The sequence below is a fragment of the Schistocerca gregaria genome, chromosome 4 (assembly GCF_023897955.1).
Source record: "Schistocerca gregaria isolate iqSchGreg1 chromosome 4, iqSchGreg1.2, whole genome shotgun sequence".
In the NCBI taxonomy this organism is placed as follows: Eukaryota; Metazoa; Arthropoda; class Insecta; order Orthoptera; family Acrididae; genus Schistocerca; species Schistocerca gregaria.
In genome coordinates this window covers 548,571,496-548,590,852 of record NC_064923.1, presented here as the reverse complement: position 1 = coordinate 548,590,852, position 19,357 = coordinate 548,571,496, and the positions used below count along the sequence as shown (strand labels likewise).

Sequence of the window (19,357 nt, the reverse complement as noted above, 5' to 3'; positions counted from 1 at the left end):
TTCACATGGGGGGAATAATGATCCAGCACGAACACTCGCCGTATTGAACCTTCTCACGCACCCACACGTCCGCTTCTGTCACCGCTCATCCAGCACACTAATAATAACAATAATAATAAGCATATGGCATTGGTGGCCGGGAGACCCCTCGGTCGCTTCACTAGCCCCTGCTGCTGTGGGCAAGGGCAGACATTTCGGCACATTCTCTGTACCTAACCACCCGTCACAGGCTGAGGTAATCCGTGACTTCCGGTCGCCGACTCCTCGTGACCAATCCTGTCGCCATACGCGGCACAGTGCGAGTTCAGCAGCAGTGGCTTGTATGTATACAGTCGTTCTAAGCAGTTCCACCCATACATAAGGCCCCTTAGTTTTAAAAAACCACTTTACCCAATCCAAGACAGGGGAGTTGTTGACCATACACCTCGAATTATTCGCGTTAAATGTAGATTTCTCCGTTTTATACGAGTTAGTTTCGAAGATTGAAGAAATCGAGGCATACGCGCGTTTTCACAGCGCTAAAGTATCGTTACTTGTTGTGAAAATCCTGTAACAGTACTGCATAGGCCATGTTTCCTATAAGTTTTCTCTCATAAGGTAAAAAAGTCTGTTTTAATCAGCTTAATATCTGAAACTTCCTGGCAGATTAAAACTGTGTGCCCGACCGAGACTCGAACTCGGGACCTTTGCCTTTCGCGGGCAAGTGCTCTACCAACTGAGCTACCGAAGCACGACTCAGGACCGGTACTCACAGCTTTACTTCTGCCAGTATCCGTCTCCTACCTTCCAAACTTTACAGAAGCTCTTCTGCGAAACATGCAGAACTAGCACTCCTGAAAGAAAGGATACTGTGGAGACATGGCTTAGCCACAGCCTGGGGGATGTAGAGCACTTGCCCGCGAAAGGCAAAGGTCCCGAGTCTCGGTCTGCCAGGAAGTTTCATATCAGCGCACACTCCGCTGCAGAGTGAAAATCTCATTCTGGAGCTTAATATCTGTTACGTCATGCATCACAGGATTAGAATATTAAACTCATTTTTGGCTCAGACGGAGTGCTAAGATCTACATCTGTCACAGGATGCCTCCTCGCTTTCGAATTTGGCAGTAACGAAGTCTCTTAATGTAACAGCAGAGAGAAGGTTCGTTGATTCATTTGGGGAAGGGGACCAAACAGCGAGGTCATCGGTCCCATCGGATAAGGAAAGACGGGGAAGTAAGTCGGCCGTCCCCTTTCAAAGCAATCATCCCGGCATTTGGCTGAAGCGATTTAGGGAAATCACAGAAAAACTAAACCAGGACGGCCGGACGCTGCTAACGACTGCGCCACCTCGTTCGGTAGCACTGAGAAGTTGTTAATATTAGGTTTATGATACGTATCACTTTATAAATTCGGTAATACATCTGATTTTATAGCGATGGTCATTTCTCCAAGTGTAGGTGGTAAATCGAAATTTTGAAAAAAGACATTTCTGCAACGAAAAAGAAAAAGAAAAACGTCTGATTACCACTCCAGTTCGCAAATCATATCTGTGATATCCTAGCCATTGCTTCCACCTGACAGCCAGCAGATCATTTATATCTAACTGATAGGATAATTAATTAAATTGATCATGGGAGGCACTTTGCAAGGCGAGTAAATTTTTTTCAGCAGTCGGATCACACTAGCCAGGCAGCTCCAATGGGAATCGGTGGAGGGAAAACGATGTTCTTTTCAAGGAATACTTTTGACAACAGACATTTGAAGCTGCTCCCACAACACACAGGGTAGTTGAAATAAAAGACGGAGGCGGTGTTTCTTATTGACAAAACTGTAGAAGACATCGCAACATATGGAAACTGGAACAGTTTGTGGCATTGCAGAATGTTTCCAAACAGCTATCCGAAGGCGATGACCTCTACATTTAATCTCATCTTCCACAGTGATGGGTTAGTTGACATCTGGGTGTTATATTTCGAAGAGTGATTCCCCATATTTGAGCTATGTACGCGATCGCTGTTTCAGTGCTCGCCATTCCCAGAAGGTGTTGCTCCCACCAAGTAGTGTTAGTCAAGCATTGTGTAGTCAACAACGTACCAGTGGACGGATGGGATGGAAAAAACACTGTCGATATTGGACGATGTGCTGTAATAGGCACCATAGCTGATAGTACGACCAAATTTAGCAATTTTACAAGTTTTTCCTTAATTTTAATGCCAACCAATGACACAGCAGCTTAATTCGCAATTACTGTATCATCACTAAACCACCCCTCCACTACTTCGCAAGTATGCTGTATTGCGTATGAAGACAGATGATTGTGCAGGGCATTCATTCGTGGTTAATTGTCGGACATATACACCAAAGTATACCACACAGCGTCCTATACCGATGTAGTAAGGTTATCTACATATTGTCCGCCACCATAGCTGAGTGGACAGCAGGTGTCATGCAGGGGGCCGGGGCCGATTCCCGGCTGGGTTGGAGATTTTGACCACTCAGGGACTGGGTGTTTGTGTCGTATTCGCCATCATCATTTCATCCTCATCGAGGCGCAAGTCGCCAAAGTGGCGTCACCTCAAAAGACTTGCACCAGGCGATCAGGCTTACCCGCTGGGAGGCCCTCGCCGCACGACATTTCATTTCTTCTACGTATTTCTAGTAGGTCAATCATAGTGTGGAATTTACGATTACGATTGGCCATCCATCCTTGTATGGATGGGAGTCAGAGTATTCTCGCATTCGTAGGATAAAGCTGGAGATTGGAAGATCGCCCCACATTGTCTATGACCAACCCTTCCTGCAAGAATGTCACCGATTTAATTTGTAACAAACGAGAAGTAGGAGGGTGCTATACCCGCTACATTTCACGCCTCATGAAGGAACAGAGCGAAGACTGTTCCACACCAGTCTTACTCATGGCACCCGTCCAATTGCACAAGATCTCTCCCGACGTGTGCATGTCGAGCAGGTTAGCACCCCTTATCAGTCTATAGTAAATATGAGAGCGTTGTGGTGATATAACAGACAGTTAAGAATAAACGTGCAGTTTATATATGATGGAGCTCCAGACGTACGGAGTTTGAAGAATTTTACGAAAATCAGCTGTGAAGTATTGTTCTAGCGTCTGGGGTGAGCATCAAGAAGGTACTGGCAAGAGAGAAATCATCGTAAAACATAAAAGCACTCATTCCTAAGGCTACACGGTTCTACATTAAACACGCTATAATGTTAGAGCTGTGAGATTTCCGACCTATTATTAGTCGTGTGGAATGCAACGCTGTTAATATTCCAATGTTATGGTTCAATTGGCTCTGAGCAATGTGGGACTTAACTCCTGAGGTCATCAGTCCTCTAGAACTTAGAACTACTTGAACCTAACTAACGTAAGGACATCACACGCATCCATGCCCAGGGCAGGATGCGAACCTGCGACCGTAGCGGTCGCGCGATTCCAGGCTGTAGCGCCTAGAACCGCTCGCCCACCCAGGCCGGCATTCCAATCTAAGAAATAGATTTACAACGCATGACATACATTCTCCATGCAAGTTCCTCACCGATAATTTATGGTGACAAACTGGAAGGTCATAAAACAACTACCTTGCACACCAAAGAAAACATCCATTCTTTGTAACACAAGCGCTACATGTGTTTTCGGAGGTTTTTAACACCTGCTGTTTATGAAGTTCAAGCCCGATTATGGCTTGGAAATTATAATACGTTCACAACAACCCTATAAAATGATTGCTGGCAGCTGAAAATGCATACGAAGAAGTAGCAACATCTTACGAGGAAGTAAACACCATGAGCAGCAGCCAGAGAGATGTAACAGTCTTATTGGAGTTTGTTACTGGTCTTGGTAACCTTCCTCTTGCACAAAGAAGTCATGGTCTGACGTTAAGTTGTATTGCTCAAGTGCAGAATAATGCAGCCATTTCGCCTTGGCACCACATATCTAGAAAGCCTCCTCTTTCCGCTGTTAAGGTGTGTATATGTAGCATCTCTCTAATCCAGAACACACAATTTTATTGATTTAAGTCAATACTCATTTCATGGTATTTTTCTCTAATTTTATGTATTCTCAGTTTCTGTAATTTTGCAATGTTTTCACGATTTTCATGTTTCATCTGTTTCCCCCGGTGTTATGTATTTCACACCAATTTTTCCTGATTATTCCAGGTTTTCCTCGAATTTTACCTATTTTATGTCATTTTTTAAATATTTTTTGGCAGTTTTCCACATGTATACAGTTATATTGCTAGCATACCCACGTGTTGTTTGATTTTCTACGAGAATATTTGCGCATCTTTTACACCAACCAACGAAAAAATCCTGTCTTCCCTCTTCCCGATTATCCACATGTATGCGTTTTGTACAGGTTGATCATGAAAAGTATAGTAACAGTCGTTTCGTACCCACATGAGACTCAATGAGTAGTGCAGATGAGAAGTAGGACAAAGTTCGTACGGCCCCACTCTCCATTGTTGCCAAATTTATTCAAGATGGGGGATCCAAGATGGCGGTGAAAGATATGGCAATGTCACATGGACGTCATGGCAGGAAGTTCAAATATTGGAGGAAAAATAGGTCAGTGGGGCTACCTTCACTAACACAACCCCTCCCCTCCCCCATAAAATGCGGGAAGTTCAAATTCCAGCAGGACAATGCAACACACCACAGTTACCTCCACTAACCTATGAAAATTGCGGGAAAAAGGGCACTTGCGCTACCTCCACTAACCTTAGTCATCCGACCGCCACCTCTTCCTAGGAATTAGAGAGAAAGGGACTCAGCCTGTGCTGGACAGGATTTTGCATGCAGTTTTTGCATCCAGTGCAATCCAGTGTGTCCACCATGAGATCTGGTGTCCAACTGACTTAGTACAAAGTATTGCCACCAGAAGGTGATGTCATCTCTCCCGTAACATAATCGAGATGGCTGTCTTGGGGGTGGGGGTGAGGGGTGGGAGGGGGGATGGGGGGGAGAGGGGAGGGAGGGGGGAATGGCTGGGCTGCTGGAGACAGGAAGGTGTGTACTTTATTTATTTTGGAACAGTTTATTTAAGGATGGATTTTACGTAGTTCATTTATTACACTGATACAAAACACTCGCCCTGGTGTGCTTGGGATCACACTACGTAGCCTACAGACACGCAAACAACTCGTAAATTACCCAAATAATGCAGTACACAGCACACAGACCTGCAAACTACGCATAAATCGCCAAAATAATGCAGTACACTGATGTGCAGGCACGAAAACAACTCGTGAAGTATCAAAATAACGCATGTAAAAGGCTCTGCAAACACGCTCACTAATTTTAAACTGTCGAAATAATGCAGTACACTGATGTACAGACAGGCAGACAAGGCGTACATTGTCGAAAACAGTGCTTGTAAAAGGCTCTGCAAACACGCTCACAGTGCTTAAACAGCCGAAAATAACGCTGTGCACGAACACTCAGTGCACATAAAAAACGCTTTTGAACTATCATCAACCGGAATGTATCAGAGGTTCTAAAGTGCACACGACACAAGTCTATGTAAATAAGAGCCTAGTCACCGTCTGGTCGCGTACACCAACGCCGAAGACTCCAGACGTGAGCATGTCACTGGCCTGTGCACAGATGTTTACCGTTGCTGGTATGATGCCTCTCTACCTGCGGTCCAGAGAAGACATAATTGCGGGTGACGCAGCTGAAAGTTTCTCTATGTTATACTGATGTCACAGATCAAAAATGGTTCAAATGGCTTTGAGCACTATGGAACTCAACTTCTAAGGTCATCAGTCCCCTAGAACTTACAAGGGAACCTCCCCATCGCACCCCCCTCAGATTTAGTTATAAGTTGGCACAGTGGATAGGCCTTGAAAAACTGAACACAGATTAATCGAGAAAACAGGAAGAAGTTGTGTGGAACTATGAAAAAAAAGCAAAACTGAGTAGTCCATGCGCAGATAGGCAACATCATGGAGAATCGGAGCTTAGGAGCGTCGTGGTCCCGTGGTTAGCGTGAGCAGTTCTGGAACGAAAGGTCCTTGGTTCAAGTCTTCTCTGGAGTGAGAAGTTTATTTTTTTTCATTTTTATACAGTTATCAAAGTTCAGGCACTCACACATAATCAACTTCGATCTCCAAAATTCCAGGACATGTTCAGATTTGCTTGGACATATGTAGGATTTGACGGTCTACACACAGAAAAATTTGAAAACGTTAAAAACATATGTTTTGACAGAGCACAGGGAAAACCTTGCGTCTGTGAAACTGTTGCATTCATTTGTTGCAGTTTATGTAACAAACTCTTATGTTTTCATCACTTTTTTGGGAGTGATTATCACATCCACAAGAAAACCTAAATCGGGCAAGGTAGAAGAATCTTTTTACCCAATCGCCTAGTGTACAAGTTAGGTGGGTCGACAACATATTCCTGTCATGTGACGCACATGCCGTCACCGGTGTCGTATAGAATATTTCAGACGTGTTTTCCTGTGAAGGAATCGGTTGACCTATGACCTTCTGATCAAATGTTTTCGGTTCCCATTGGAGAGGCACGTCCTTTCGTCTACTAATCACACGGTTTTACGGTGCGGTCGCAAAACGCAGACACTAAACTTATTACAGCGAACAGAGACGTCAATGAACGAACGGACAGATCATAACTTTGCGAAAATAAAGAAAATAAAACTTCTCACTTGAGGGAAAGACTTAAACCGTGGACCTCTCGTTCCGCAGCTGCTTTTTTTTATTTTTAATCTCATTTTGTTTTCTATTGTTCGTTGCATCTGCTCGGGGCGGACGTCGTAAGACATCCGTTTAAGTTCGTTGTTGATCGATTAGCTCACCCTCTGACCGAACACGCTGAGCTACCGTGCCGGCTTCTGCACGCTAACCACAGGACCACAGCGCTCCTCGGCTCAGATTCTCCTTGAAGTTGCCTATCTTGCACATGGAATACTCAGATTGTATATTTTGCTTTTTTTTCATAGTTCCACACAACTTCCTCCTGTTTTATCGATTGATCTGCGTTCAGTTTTTCAAGGCCTATCCACTGTGCCAACTTATAACTAAATGTGAGGGGGGTGCGATGGGGAGGTTCCCTTGTTAGAACTACTTAAATCTAACTAACCTAAGGACATCATACACATCCATGCCCGAGGCAGGATTCGAACCTGCGACCGTAGCAGTGGCGCGGTTCCAGACTGTAGCGCCTAGAACCGCTCGGCCACCTGGGCCGGCGTCACAGATCGCGCTATAGAAATCTGTTGCATTGCTTCCCAGGATAGCACTGGGTGCATTCTTTTAGTTATCCTGACGGGACATGTGAGTCGCTTCTAGCCACACACGTGTTTACTGTGGCTGAAGTATAGCTGCAAGTCCACTGTCAAGTGAGAGATGTCTGATTACCTACTCACCATCACAGGCACAGCTAAAAGGTTCTCTATATTATACTGCCGTCACATGGCTGTGTAAATGCAATCAAGTATAGTGCTATACTATGCTTCCCGATCATTGCATTTGCGCTAGGTGTTGGCTGCTGTACTACATTTACAAGTAATTTTTGTAACACGGGAAGAGAAATCATATCATGATCGCATGGGTAGAAGTGACATAAAAAAATAGATAGAATTGCGGAAAATATGTACAAATTGAGAGAAAATATACCAAAATGTGGGGAAATTGAGGATCTACTTGTATGTCTTCTGGCTGGTGCAGAAGAATTCTTGTACATGGGAACGGGTATGCGACAGTAAGAGCAATACGAGAAAATGTTGATATGGAAGCATCGGGAACCAAGGAAATCATCATTTTTTTTCCGTCGAGGCAGCATTCTACTGTGTGGCTGTTGAGGTAATAGTGATATACATGAGTTGACTGCTGTCTTTGATGCTTCCTGGAGAAACAGAGAACCATCTGCTTCTAAACTTACTTGCATCTGCGTTAAAGGTTTAGGTGCCTCGCTGGTCCCGGTCGCCTACAGTGGACTGGATGGCCGAGCGGTGACCTCTCCAGTTGTCAGGATGTTAGGAAATGGCTGTAGAAGCGTCGGAAACGCCAAAGAAACATTATTAATTTATAACACCTTTATTCCTGCCGAGTACAACGTGGCTTGGTGATAGTAATGACCTTCCCCGAGTCCTCGCTGACTCGTAGCGATGACACCAGCTCCGGGCTGCACAAGTCTTGCTAGCGCAGCGCCGCGTGCTGTGGCGTAGCGGAGGAATGCCCTTACTTCGGCCGCGCGTGGCTGCGGCGCCGGGCTAGGCGGCCGGCTCGGCTGCGGACAGCAAGCTGCTACGCGTGGAGGCTCCGGGTTGGAGTCCCGACGCTGTTGGCACGAGAGGCGTTCTCGTAGTGCGGATTGTACTCTATCCCATCCCGTCTTCTTCACTTCTCCTCCTGGCGACTCGTCCGCGGTGGACGGCCGGAACGGACTGCAGTACCCCAGCGTCATCGGCTCACCCGGTTCTGATGGCGGATGCACAGGGCCTAGGCCCCGCACGATCTCGACGACGGCTCACTGATGTGGTCAGCATTGGCGGCGAGCGAGTCAGCCGCGATGTCTGCTAATCCTGGGTTGATGATTGACAGCGGCAGCAGGGAGAACCAGAGCTGCCACTGTCCCCTCACGTCTGCTGCTGGATGGGCCGCCCTTGCTGCAACATCTCCTTAATAAAGATTAACATGTCTATCACCGAGCTGAGCGCTACGCAGCGACCCAGTACACATCTAACTGCAAGTCTAACTGCGAGTGCGAGTACCTTGTTGCTATCAAAGCTGGCGTATTTAAAGGAAGCACGAGCGACGTCCTGGCGTCATGCTCGTTTGTAATGAACGCATTCGTTCCACTTATACTGCTGATTCATCTTTCGTACTCGCCCTTTAGGTGTTCTTGCGACAGAGTTACGTGTTGTTACGACAGACTTACGCGAAGTTGTGAAATGCAATACAGCTGACGCTATACCTCTGTCTTGCACTCTACGAAAGTCTCCGTCTAACACAAACCTGCGTGCTAAGCATTTCTTGCTCGCTTGCTGTGTGTAACCAGGCCATTGCCCCTGCGTGACGACACATTCCGATACATGAGAAATTCTCTTAGCTCTTGGCTAACATAGTGCCTCTGGCTCTCGGCATAGGCAACGAAACTTTGACAATATTCCACGTTTCCAACTCTTTACTATTCCGCGACACTACAAAGGATGACACAGAGTGGATGGAGTGGTCAGTTGAGATGGAGTTGTAACGAGGTATGATTTAATGGTAGAGTGATGATGTTATCTAGAGAGAGAGGGAGGGAGAAATCGCAGCAGTTCATTTGACCATTTTTTCCAGATGTTCTGTCAGGATGCATCAATTGTGTGACATAGCCTGCATTCGACTCGTATACAACCATGTGTTCTGTGTAGTTCTTAGAGCAGTGTCTACTTGTGATCGTTAACAGTAAATCTCTTGATCATCAGAGGACTTCCATCTCATGTGTGATGAAACGTGACCATTCTTCTAAAGGAACGAAAATTTATGTGATGTACTCCATTCCACTGTCGCATTTTGGGTATAAAATCAAGACTTCACTTTCAAAACTAAATGATTCTAAGTTAGCGATAGGTGCTTGTGAGGCACTGCAATTCCTGCGTATACATTTGCTTGACAAATGTTCTGTTTACAGAGTTAGTGGCGGCATGACATGTAATTTCACATGTCAAACGCCGCTGCTATGCGTTTATCTGTTTCCTACTAAGAGGTATTCTGGATTACTAACGATCATTTTATATATGACTGATGCGGGCATAGTATAATTCTTGAACCGTGATTGGATGTGAGCAGTGGACACTATACATCTCCGGAAAGGTATATTGTGCACGTATCACACAGAATCGATATTTTAGGGAAGCAGTTTTTTTTCATTTTACGGTTTTTACCGTAGTTTATCGTAGAGAAATCGGCAAGAAGAATGTATGTCATGAGCTGGAAATATATTTCTTAAATTGGAATATTAACAGCGTTACATTCCATACGAGTAATAGGTCGGAAACTGGAGCGATCTAACATTGGAGCCTGTTTTAAGTGCGGAATCTTGTAGCCTTAGGAGTGCATGTGTTTATGTTCTTTCTTACCAGTACCTTCCAAGTACTGATCCCAGATGCTAGAACAATACTATAGAATTGATACCGTGGTTGATTTACGTAAAAATGCTTTGAACTCCATCTGTCTGGAGCTCCAACATACACAAAAACCAGCCGTTTCTTTTTCTTCTTTACCGCCTGCTATTACATCAAAACACTTTCACTGATAAGGGGTGCTAACCTCCTCGACATGGGCGCATCTGGAGTAATCTTGTGTACTTGGATGAGCGAGGACCCGGCTAACTCCATTCATTCACGAGATGCGAAATGTAGTGGACTACTTCTGGTTAGCTGCAGATGAAATCGGTAACAGTGCTGCAGTTCGGGCAGGTCACAGTACACTTGTTCACCCACTGCCTGAATACTGCTCACTGGTGTGGGATACGGTTGATAGAAGATCCAACAGAGAGCAGCGTGCTTCGTTACAGGATCATTTAGTAATCGCAAAAGCATTACGGAGATGATAGATAAACTCCAGTGGAAGACTCTGCAAGAGAGACGCTCAGTAGCTCGGTACAGGCTTTTCTTGAAGTTTCGAGAACATACCTTCACCATGGAGTCATGCAGTATATTGCTCCCTCCTATGTATATCTCATGAAGAGACCATGAGGATAAAATCAGAGAGATTAGAGCCCACACAGAGACATACCGTCAATCTTTCTTTCCACGAACAATACGAGACTGGAATAGAAGGGAGAACCGATAGAGGTACTCAAGGTACCCTCCGCCACACACCGTCAGATGGCTTGCGGAGTTTGGATGTAGATGTAGCTGTACTACAAATATGTAGAGTGATGTCTGGTATACTTTGATGATGTATGTGTTCGAGAATTAACAATGAGTGAACGTACTGCACAGTCATCTATCTACATTCGAAATGATACTCAGATAGTAGAGAAGGTGCGGTTTAGCTATGATATTGAAATTGGGATATGTGCTGTTGCATCACACTATCAACTGTGATGCTTATTTTTACAGTGCATTGACGGTATCTTTTCCACCCCATGCATCCACTGGTACGCTGTTGGTTACCACATAATTATTGGCTACTATCGCTTTTCTTAGCTGGAGAAAGAGTTTTGGTGGAGGGGCAACACCTTCTGGGATGGCTAGCACGGAAACAGTGATAGCGGAAAAGATTGCAATATAAGAAATTAGTCAAAACTGAATGCAGAGCTATTAGCTATTCCGTCACTGTGAGAAATGAGTTTAAATATAGACGTCGTCAATCACCTTTGGACTGCAGTTTGGAAACTCTCCACAACGCCACCAAACTCTTCTAGTTTCCTTATGTTGTAACGGTCTTTTATTTAAAATCACCCAGTGTGTGAGGTGTTTTATAGCAGCAGCAGTAACATCTTGACTATACCGTGTGACGTCTAGTTTTCTGTGGGAAGCAATGGATCAGAACGTGTTAATGTCAGCTCAGAACCTGACACAAACCGCTAAGTCGCGGCAGAAAAAATAAAATGTATGGCGGTGTACAAAGTGTGTTACAGCAGAAAAATACAATGTTCCAAACCACGACACAGGGAGGGTTTCTTCAACTTATAGCATAGTTTGTGGGATACTGTCATTCTTCCACAGGACAGGTGATGCAACTTTACACTGGCCCGTACAATGGATCAATAGCTGTAGATTTAATAGCATCGCCACACGTGCTCAATGCCAGCACGCAAATGGTATTTGTTTTCGATATATGGGAGGAGAGAGATGTGGTAAAAGTCTTATTGAGTTCTCTATCGCATGAAACTAGTGGAGCTTTTATAGTTCGTTACTTTTCTCTGTTGGATGGTACAGAATAGCGAAGATAGCAGGTTGGGGTGACAGACGTGAATGGGCCCTGAGGAACGCGGATCAGTTTCGGACAGCAGTACTTGTATGTAGTTTGGGGACACACAAGAATGCAGAAGCAAAATCCTTGTCCTTCCCCCAGTTCCCATGCTGTCTTTTATACTACCTTGTGTTTCAGGAGCATCCTTTGTTTGGCGCTGACCTTACATATTGTACACTGTTGGTGGAGCTACTACAACATGTTCCCATTTCCACCAAATGGTCAAAATATGGTCCTGTCGCACTAACTAAGGTCACTCAGTTTCTACATGGGTTACAGAAGGTGGTAGATACAGCACTTTCCGACTTATGCTTAGTTCCTATTTAAATTGGAATGATCACATGCGCAAAGCTGCAGAAATGGCGGCAGTTGCAAGACGCATAGGGACTATCTAAAATTTACTGTAGCTGATAGGTTCGAAAAAGGTGACTCGTTTCAGGATACAAGAGTGCCTGAAATATGATTCACTAGTGACTGTAATCATTAAAGGATGTCTCCATAGGATCCAACGTAGGTATGTGGCTGAAGGGAAAGGCTTGATTCCAAATCCCAGACAGTATTTCTACTGGAAAGTGTAACACTAAGATCTGAAAAGCTAGCGTACATTTCTTACGACCTCAATCAGCACCTTATCTACTGTTTGTGATCCTTCTCAATCAACCATCGGTTATAACCAAGTCGATATATCACCGAACGTCTACCGTGGCATCAAGACAGAATGCATTACAAATACTGGAGAAATATCTAGCGGCAGTGTGAGGGAGTTGCAAAGACCGGTTTCATACCATGTTCCTTAGCCGAATAACTTTATAAATTCGGTAATTATATTACGAGGTTGCACCATCGGCGATGTGTAACCGCACTGCTGGTCTGATAATACTCACTCCAGCGATCACTGTCTATATTCAGTGTCACAGTATTTGTCTGGAAAAAAACACTTCATTCAGAGGTAATGCCATACCTCAATTTATAAAGCGAGTATAGCCTTTAACATAAATACTTGTATGTACCTGTAGAATCAAGACCGTTTGTGATAGTAATATGGTCGTTGCGATCGTGTTTTTTAACATCTGGTGGTCTGTAAGACGATTATGCCTCTCTTTCTAAGACACAGTGGTACCACTCACAAGAAAATCTTCTGAGATATGTCCATCCATGGCTGATTTTCGGTCAGTATTATTTCGTTTTTCAGGCAATCAGTTATTGGCCAAGTATTATACTTAGTATTAGCGGATGTGTGATAGGTTCGCCTTGAGCATCAGGCTTGTAAAGTATGTGTTTGTGTTCCAACATGTGCAAAGGAAATGACTATGTCCAGTCGTAAGGAAGGTATGGATTTGACGTGGAATACAGTGACAGCAAAGAGAAGAGAATGTCAAATCATAAGAATCGTACAGATACTTCTATTTCCAGAGTCACAGCCATCAGCAGGGTGTATTTCCTATACTTCGCACATTGTCGAATGTCATCCAATTGAGACTGTGATCGTAATATTTAATTGTAAGAACAGTGATAAAATATATGTGTGGCCGGTTTTCCTAGGACGATTCTGTCTATACGCGCTTGGCGTGCAGCGCCAGTGACCTGTGGCGGGAATGATTCACGTTTCTGGCTAATGGTAGGAGCTGTCCAAATGGAGAGGCCTGTTGGGATGCAGGAATGTGGCTGGCTTAACCGTGTCGTCCTCTAGACGGCCGAATAGCGAACTAATACTTAGTATGTGTTGGACAGCTTTCGTGATGGCGTGGAAATTTGAGAAGATTCACTATGGACGTGCGTTTGCGTTGGACCATTATTCCCTCCCATGTAAATTGTGTGGTTTGCGCCTTTAGTTAATTGAGAGAACAGTAGGTGAAAGACGGGTGGAAGACATGTTTGCTGGTTCTCTAGACATGAGAAACACCTTAGCTGAATTTGTAAATTATAGGGATGATTTGTAATCTGTTACATCATTGACATCGGAATTCGCGAGTGGAAATATCATTTTCCTTTGTTTTTAGAGTTTTCACGTAAAGGTCTTTGCAGACGGGATAAGTTTCTAGTTACTCAGTGGTTTACAGCACGCTCCACCTCGCTAAAGTTTCAGGTTTCTAGAGAAAAATTCCCAGTGTAGAAAGCAAGCAAGCAGGTTGGGACCAGAAATGGTGCCGCCTTTGCGCTGAATGGAACTGACCCAGTCTTTGTACTTCAGTCCGCTGAGTGTCAGGGAGCACATTGCATGATACTTGCTCTCCGCAAAGTCTTGGCAGGCATCCTCAATTTGAAATTGGCACCTGTCTTTTGTGGAAGACCCCTACGACCGTTCGTGTGAGCAAACATCACCACAAAAATTTCTGCTTATTGATTAACTTTAAGTTGAAAGTTTGAATCACTTAATTGGAATGGTAACGGAAACACGGTGTTGCTGTGAGAAACAAAGTTACAAATTTTCTATAAGAACAACATTTATTTCCTAAAATTCATGAAAATACTTCTTAGTCACTCACTTAGTACAGTCATCCGTAATACAAAACCGAAATAGCAATTTTATCCAACCTGAGTATCTCTCCTAATTAAGATGACTGTAGGAGCTATCGCCCAGAGCGTCCGTACTTACCAGAGTCTCACCAGGGAATGCCCAACCGTCCCCTCGTCCGGGGTCCACACACGGTGGCCGGAAGGGCTCAGAGAGTCTTCACAGCGGCTATTTGCCAACCTAACGGGGCCTGCTAACACGCGCGGGGAACTCATGTCTCTCTGGTCCAGTGCAGTCGCACTCTACTTGATATAATGGTTGGCTAAACTGCATCCCCAGATTCACACAACCCCCAGCAGATAGCCCACGCATACGTCAGCAGACAACCCGCATTCACATTTACAGACTCTGATGTAACATAGTTTCGAATAATAAATCTCATATTGCACGTCCCTGACTGTTGTAAGGGCATCCAGGTGTGTTCTGAGTATAAAACTACTGCGTGAAGCCATGTAGCGGCTCACATGGAGCCGTTACATAACCTTCCCCTTCTGAGAAGAAAATGAGCAGTAAGTGTCCTTGCTTTGGAAGGGCACTTTCAAACATTTTTTTAATCATAGTGGCAATAGCTGCGTCATGTAAATATGTGATTGACCACTAATTTTAAGTAAACAAAATCCTAGTCATCTAATATATAGAACATAATATTTGGAAATTGATAACTATTAACAAATTATTCTCCTTCAGTGAATCTCGACACAGCCCTAACGCAGTAACATATAGGTCCAAGCCTTTCTCAAACATCATTATGCAAAACATACATGATTTGACTTAGCATTTAAGCTGAACACAAGTCATTTCATCTATTACTAGACCAAGCATTCCGTTTTAAATTTTATGTAAATGAGTGCAATTTTAAATTTTTCGACGAACATAATCAGTTCTTATATACTAGACATTTAAATCTTTGTGGGCACTTAAATTATTAAAGTTCTGTTGCCAGTGTGTCCCACTTTGAAAGATTTCACAAGATCTATCAAAACACCTAAATTCTTGAAATTGCACAATTTAAACAAGTTATATAATGAATTGAATTTCATACAACATATAGATAAGTTGGTATTAAGCTTGTGGGCATTTAAATTCTTAGCGTCTTTTCGCATTTGTATCCCACTTTGAAACATTTGCGAAGCATAGAAAACATACAAAATCTATTATTTAAAGAAATTTTCAGTAAATCACATTACATCTTTAAGCAATTTCATTCGTTCACTTCTGGATTGACGTGTTAATAGTTTTTTCTTTATCTCTTTCCCTATTTACTTTAGTAACTAACCATAATATATGCAAAATCAGTTCTGCTGAAAAGTAAACACACGCACTACATATTGAATGTACATGGCACTTTCAAACACCTTGCACTTCACTATGGGATCGGGGTACTTGGAGGACCACAGTTTTGGGCTACTTGGAGGACAGGGGAGGAAGTTATTCTGCAGGTGTCAGCGCCTGCAGGCTCTCCTTCGCCGGCCGCCTCCTTGCATCAGGCCGCTCCCTCACCTTTGTCAGCTCCCCAGGACCCATGTTGCCTCGCGTTGATGGCTGCCTCAGGACGTGGTGGCACGCGTTTCCGCGTCAGGTGGACGTCGACCTCCAGGGCAGAATAGCATCCCCCTAGCAGTCGTCGCCGCGTACCGCATCGTGAGCGCCCGGACCCGCCAGGATACCTCTCGTCGATATGTGAGCATATCCGCAATTGTTGCCGACAGCCACACTCCTGACGTAACCCCCTCGGTAACGTCATTCGCCTCTGTCTTCCGTCTGCAGTCCCGGCATGCCCGACTCAAGTGGTGAGTTTGACATGCCTCTTGAATCGGTACTGCGGACGTTGTAGGTGTGGTGGTGTCGTTGTTGACACGCCGCCACTGGTGCCACGCCCCTGGCGCGCACCGGTTCTCCTTCCTTGATCTGCTGCACCGCGACGCCTGACCTGGATACGTCAAGCTCGCCTCTTGCGGGTGCTGCAGTTTCCATCCCGGGTTTGTTTTTGACGATGTCTACCAGGCGTGGCGGCGCGTCACCTAACGGGTCGTCCATACGGACTGCCCGTTACCATCTGCTGCTGTGCGGCGCCCTCAGAGTTGGGGGCGTGTCACCTGCTGGCGCGGACGCTCGGCATATGTAGGTCCCCGCGCCCCGTGCGTGTTGACACAGTCGCGGACAGCGGCCGTCACTTAGGGAATCCCAAGTGCCGTGCGCTCGCCCGACATCTAGCCGCTAATTGCTTGCATCGGCGACCCGGTCTCCTCGGCTGCATTCTCCCTGGTTGCTAACCTGAACTCAGGGAAGCTTGCCTATACCGATACATTTACAACAAATTTTTATTCCTTATTTGATCCCTCAGTGGCTTTATAATAGGGATATTTTAATCAACATTAATCTACAATATTTTCTTTACTGATGAACAAGAAATGGATGGAACTAGAATTCCATTCGTTTTAGATTATGATCTATAGTATTCTTAAGACTAACTTATCACACTTCCACGTTCTTCAGTCATTCATTTCTCACTCTTCTCACATAAATGCAACATACAAACATAGGCACTCTTTACTAGCTACATAACAAGCATTCCTTGTGACGTCACACATTTCGCATCCACAATTTCTCATTTAAGGCAACCTCCCCCTCTAGTTTACAGTACATGCGCTACTGTAACAGGTATAACAGAGAATTAACTACAAAACATGCACTATTTTAACAACTACGACACATATAATTAACAACCAAACATGCCTTATAGTAACAAAATCCTACACACACAACTACCGCTACTCCCACTACAACCGGTTTCTACGATAACTTACACCCTTTTTCCTTTGTACACATCATTTGAGGTTTTTGCATCGTTCCTCTTCATTCTGGTTACCGCTCCTTCCTGTAACACAACTTCTGGATACGGATTAATCTTTCTCCTTACATATTTATCTCCTTCTGGAGTAATTTCGTCCTTACTCTCCTTACTTTCATGTGCGACTTGTCTGCTCATTGATCACATGGTACATCTTATTGCTCGGAATAAAATTTATCCTAACACATTTTACACACAACATATGCAATTTACTCTAAATCTATTTTACCTATATTCTATTGTTCCACGGTTTTTATTCAATGAGGGGTTTCACGTTTGATACGTGATGGAGCCCTCTCGATTTTCTCGACCTCAGTGTCTGTACTTCTATTGCGTTCGGATGAGGGATACAGCACACACGGTACGGACCATTGTACAGGCTTAGGAACTTCTTGCAGATTCCCTTACCTCTGTTTGACAGTTTGTGTGACCGGACCCACACCTTCTGTCCAATGAAGAGTTTTATGTATCTCGTTTTCTTTTGATACGCCCTTTGCCTCCGGTCTGCCGCACTCTTTATATTTTCCAGCGCGAGATCAACGACCTCCTTGTGTCTTGGTTGTCTTTCCTTTGGCTAAGGTATGACTTCCCTGATTCGATTAGGGGGCTCCTTATTCTTTAACACTAATACTGGTGGCAACATCATGGAGGCATTTGGCAATTCATTTAAGATCTCCTGAAACGCCTTTAGGTGTATGTCCCATGTGTTATGCTTCCTATAACAGTACAGCCTGCACAGCCGCCCTAATTCCTTCATTATTCTCTCGGCGGGGTTAGACGACGGGTGGAACAAGGATATAAAATTCGGCTTTATTTTCCTCCGCCTCAACATCCGCAGCCAATGTTTAGATCGAAATTGCGGTCCGTTATCCGATATCACTCGTTTCACCGGCCCGACCTCGCGCACAAAATCGTTCGCGAATGCCGCTGCCACCGTTTTCCCCGTTGCTTTCCTCAGCGGAGTAAAGCAAACGTACTTCGACGTCAATTCCACGGCTACAAGAATGAACGCGTAACCAGATTTCGTTCGAGTTATTGGCCCGAACAAGTCCACTGCGGCGACCTCTCGCAACCTGCTTGGAATGATCGGGTACATCGGTGCAGCAAAAGATGTGGTGGACGGTTTCGTCCTTTGGCATGGTTTACACACTCTAATTACCCGCTGTATCCTCTTTAGCATGTTATTGAAGTAACAGGCCTCTCGTAACTTCTGGAAGCACTTCCGTGCTCCGAAGTGTCCGTAACTTAGGTGTATATACCACACTAGCTTATTTATTAGCTCCTCAGGTATTACCACCAGCCATCGCGGATCTTCTATGCTCCGTTTCCGGAAGAGGATTCCGTTCTCTATTCGGTAGTACTGCCGAATAGCAGCTTGGGACCTGTCCTTCCACTTCTCTTTCACCTCCTTTAGTATCGGGTCCTTCTCTTGTTCGTGCCCGACATTCTTTAGTGACATCGTCACAAAGTTTTCGAACGTGACGTTTTTCAGGTAGAGAATACTGAAATTATTCTCGCCCGGGTCACCGTCTATGCCATGTTTTAGGCCTATCGGAGCCCGAGACAATGCATCTGCTATCAGGTTTTTTTTTTCCTGGAATGTATTTAATTGTGAAATCGAACTCCTGTAGATACAGCGCCCAGCGAGCTAACCTGCCGTGGGCCAACTTTGCCGACATCAGAAATTGTAATGCCCAATGGTCGGTGAACACTTTAGTATTTCTCCCATACAGGAAGTACCGAAATTTGCTAAACGCAAAGATGACAGCGAGACCCTCGAGTTCCGTCACCGAGTAATTTCTCTCTGCCCTCGACAGAACTCTACTCGCGAAAGATACGGGCTTCCATGTCAACATATCCTTCTCGTCTTCCCCTTGGAAGAGAACCGCGCCGAGGCCGTTTAGCGAGCTATCCGTCATCAGATAAAATTCCCTACTCAAATCTGGATGTGCGAGAATCGGTGCATTCACCAATACTTTCTTTAACCTCAAGAACTCATTCTGTGCTTGCTCGTCCCAGTACCAGATCGTGTTCTTGCCAGTAAGCGCGCAAAGACGTGGCGTG

The 19,357-nt window shown here is 44.7% G+C and overlaps 1 non-coding gene across 1 annotated transcript; it reads right to left on the bottom strand.

Annotated features, from left to right (window-relative positions):
- Positions 1–656: 656 nt before the first annotated feature.
- On the bottom strand, positions 657–731 carry Trnas-cga (transfer RNA serine (anticodon CGA)). The gene has a single exon. It is a non-coding gene; the product is annotated as a tRNA-Ser (tRNA).
- Between the last annotated feature and the right edge of the window lie 18,626 nt (positions 732–19,357).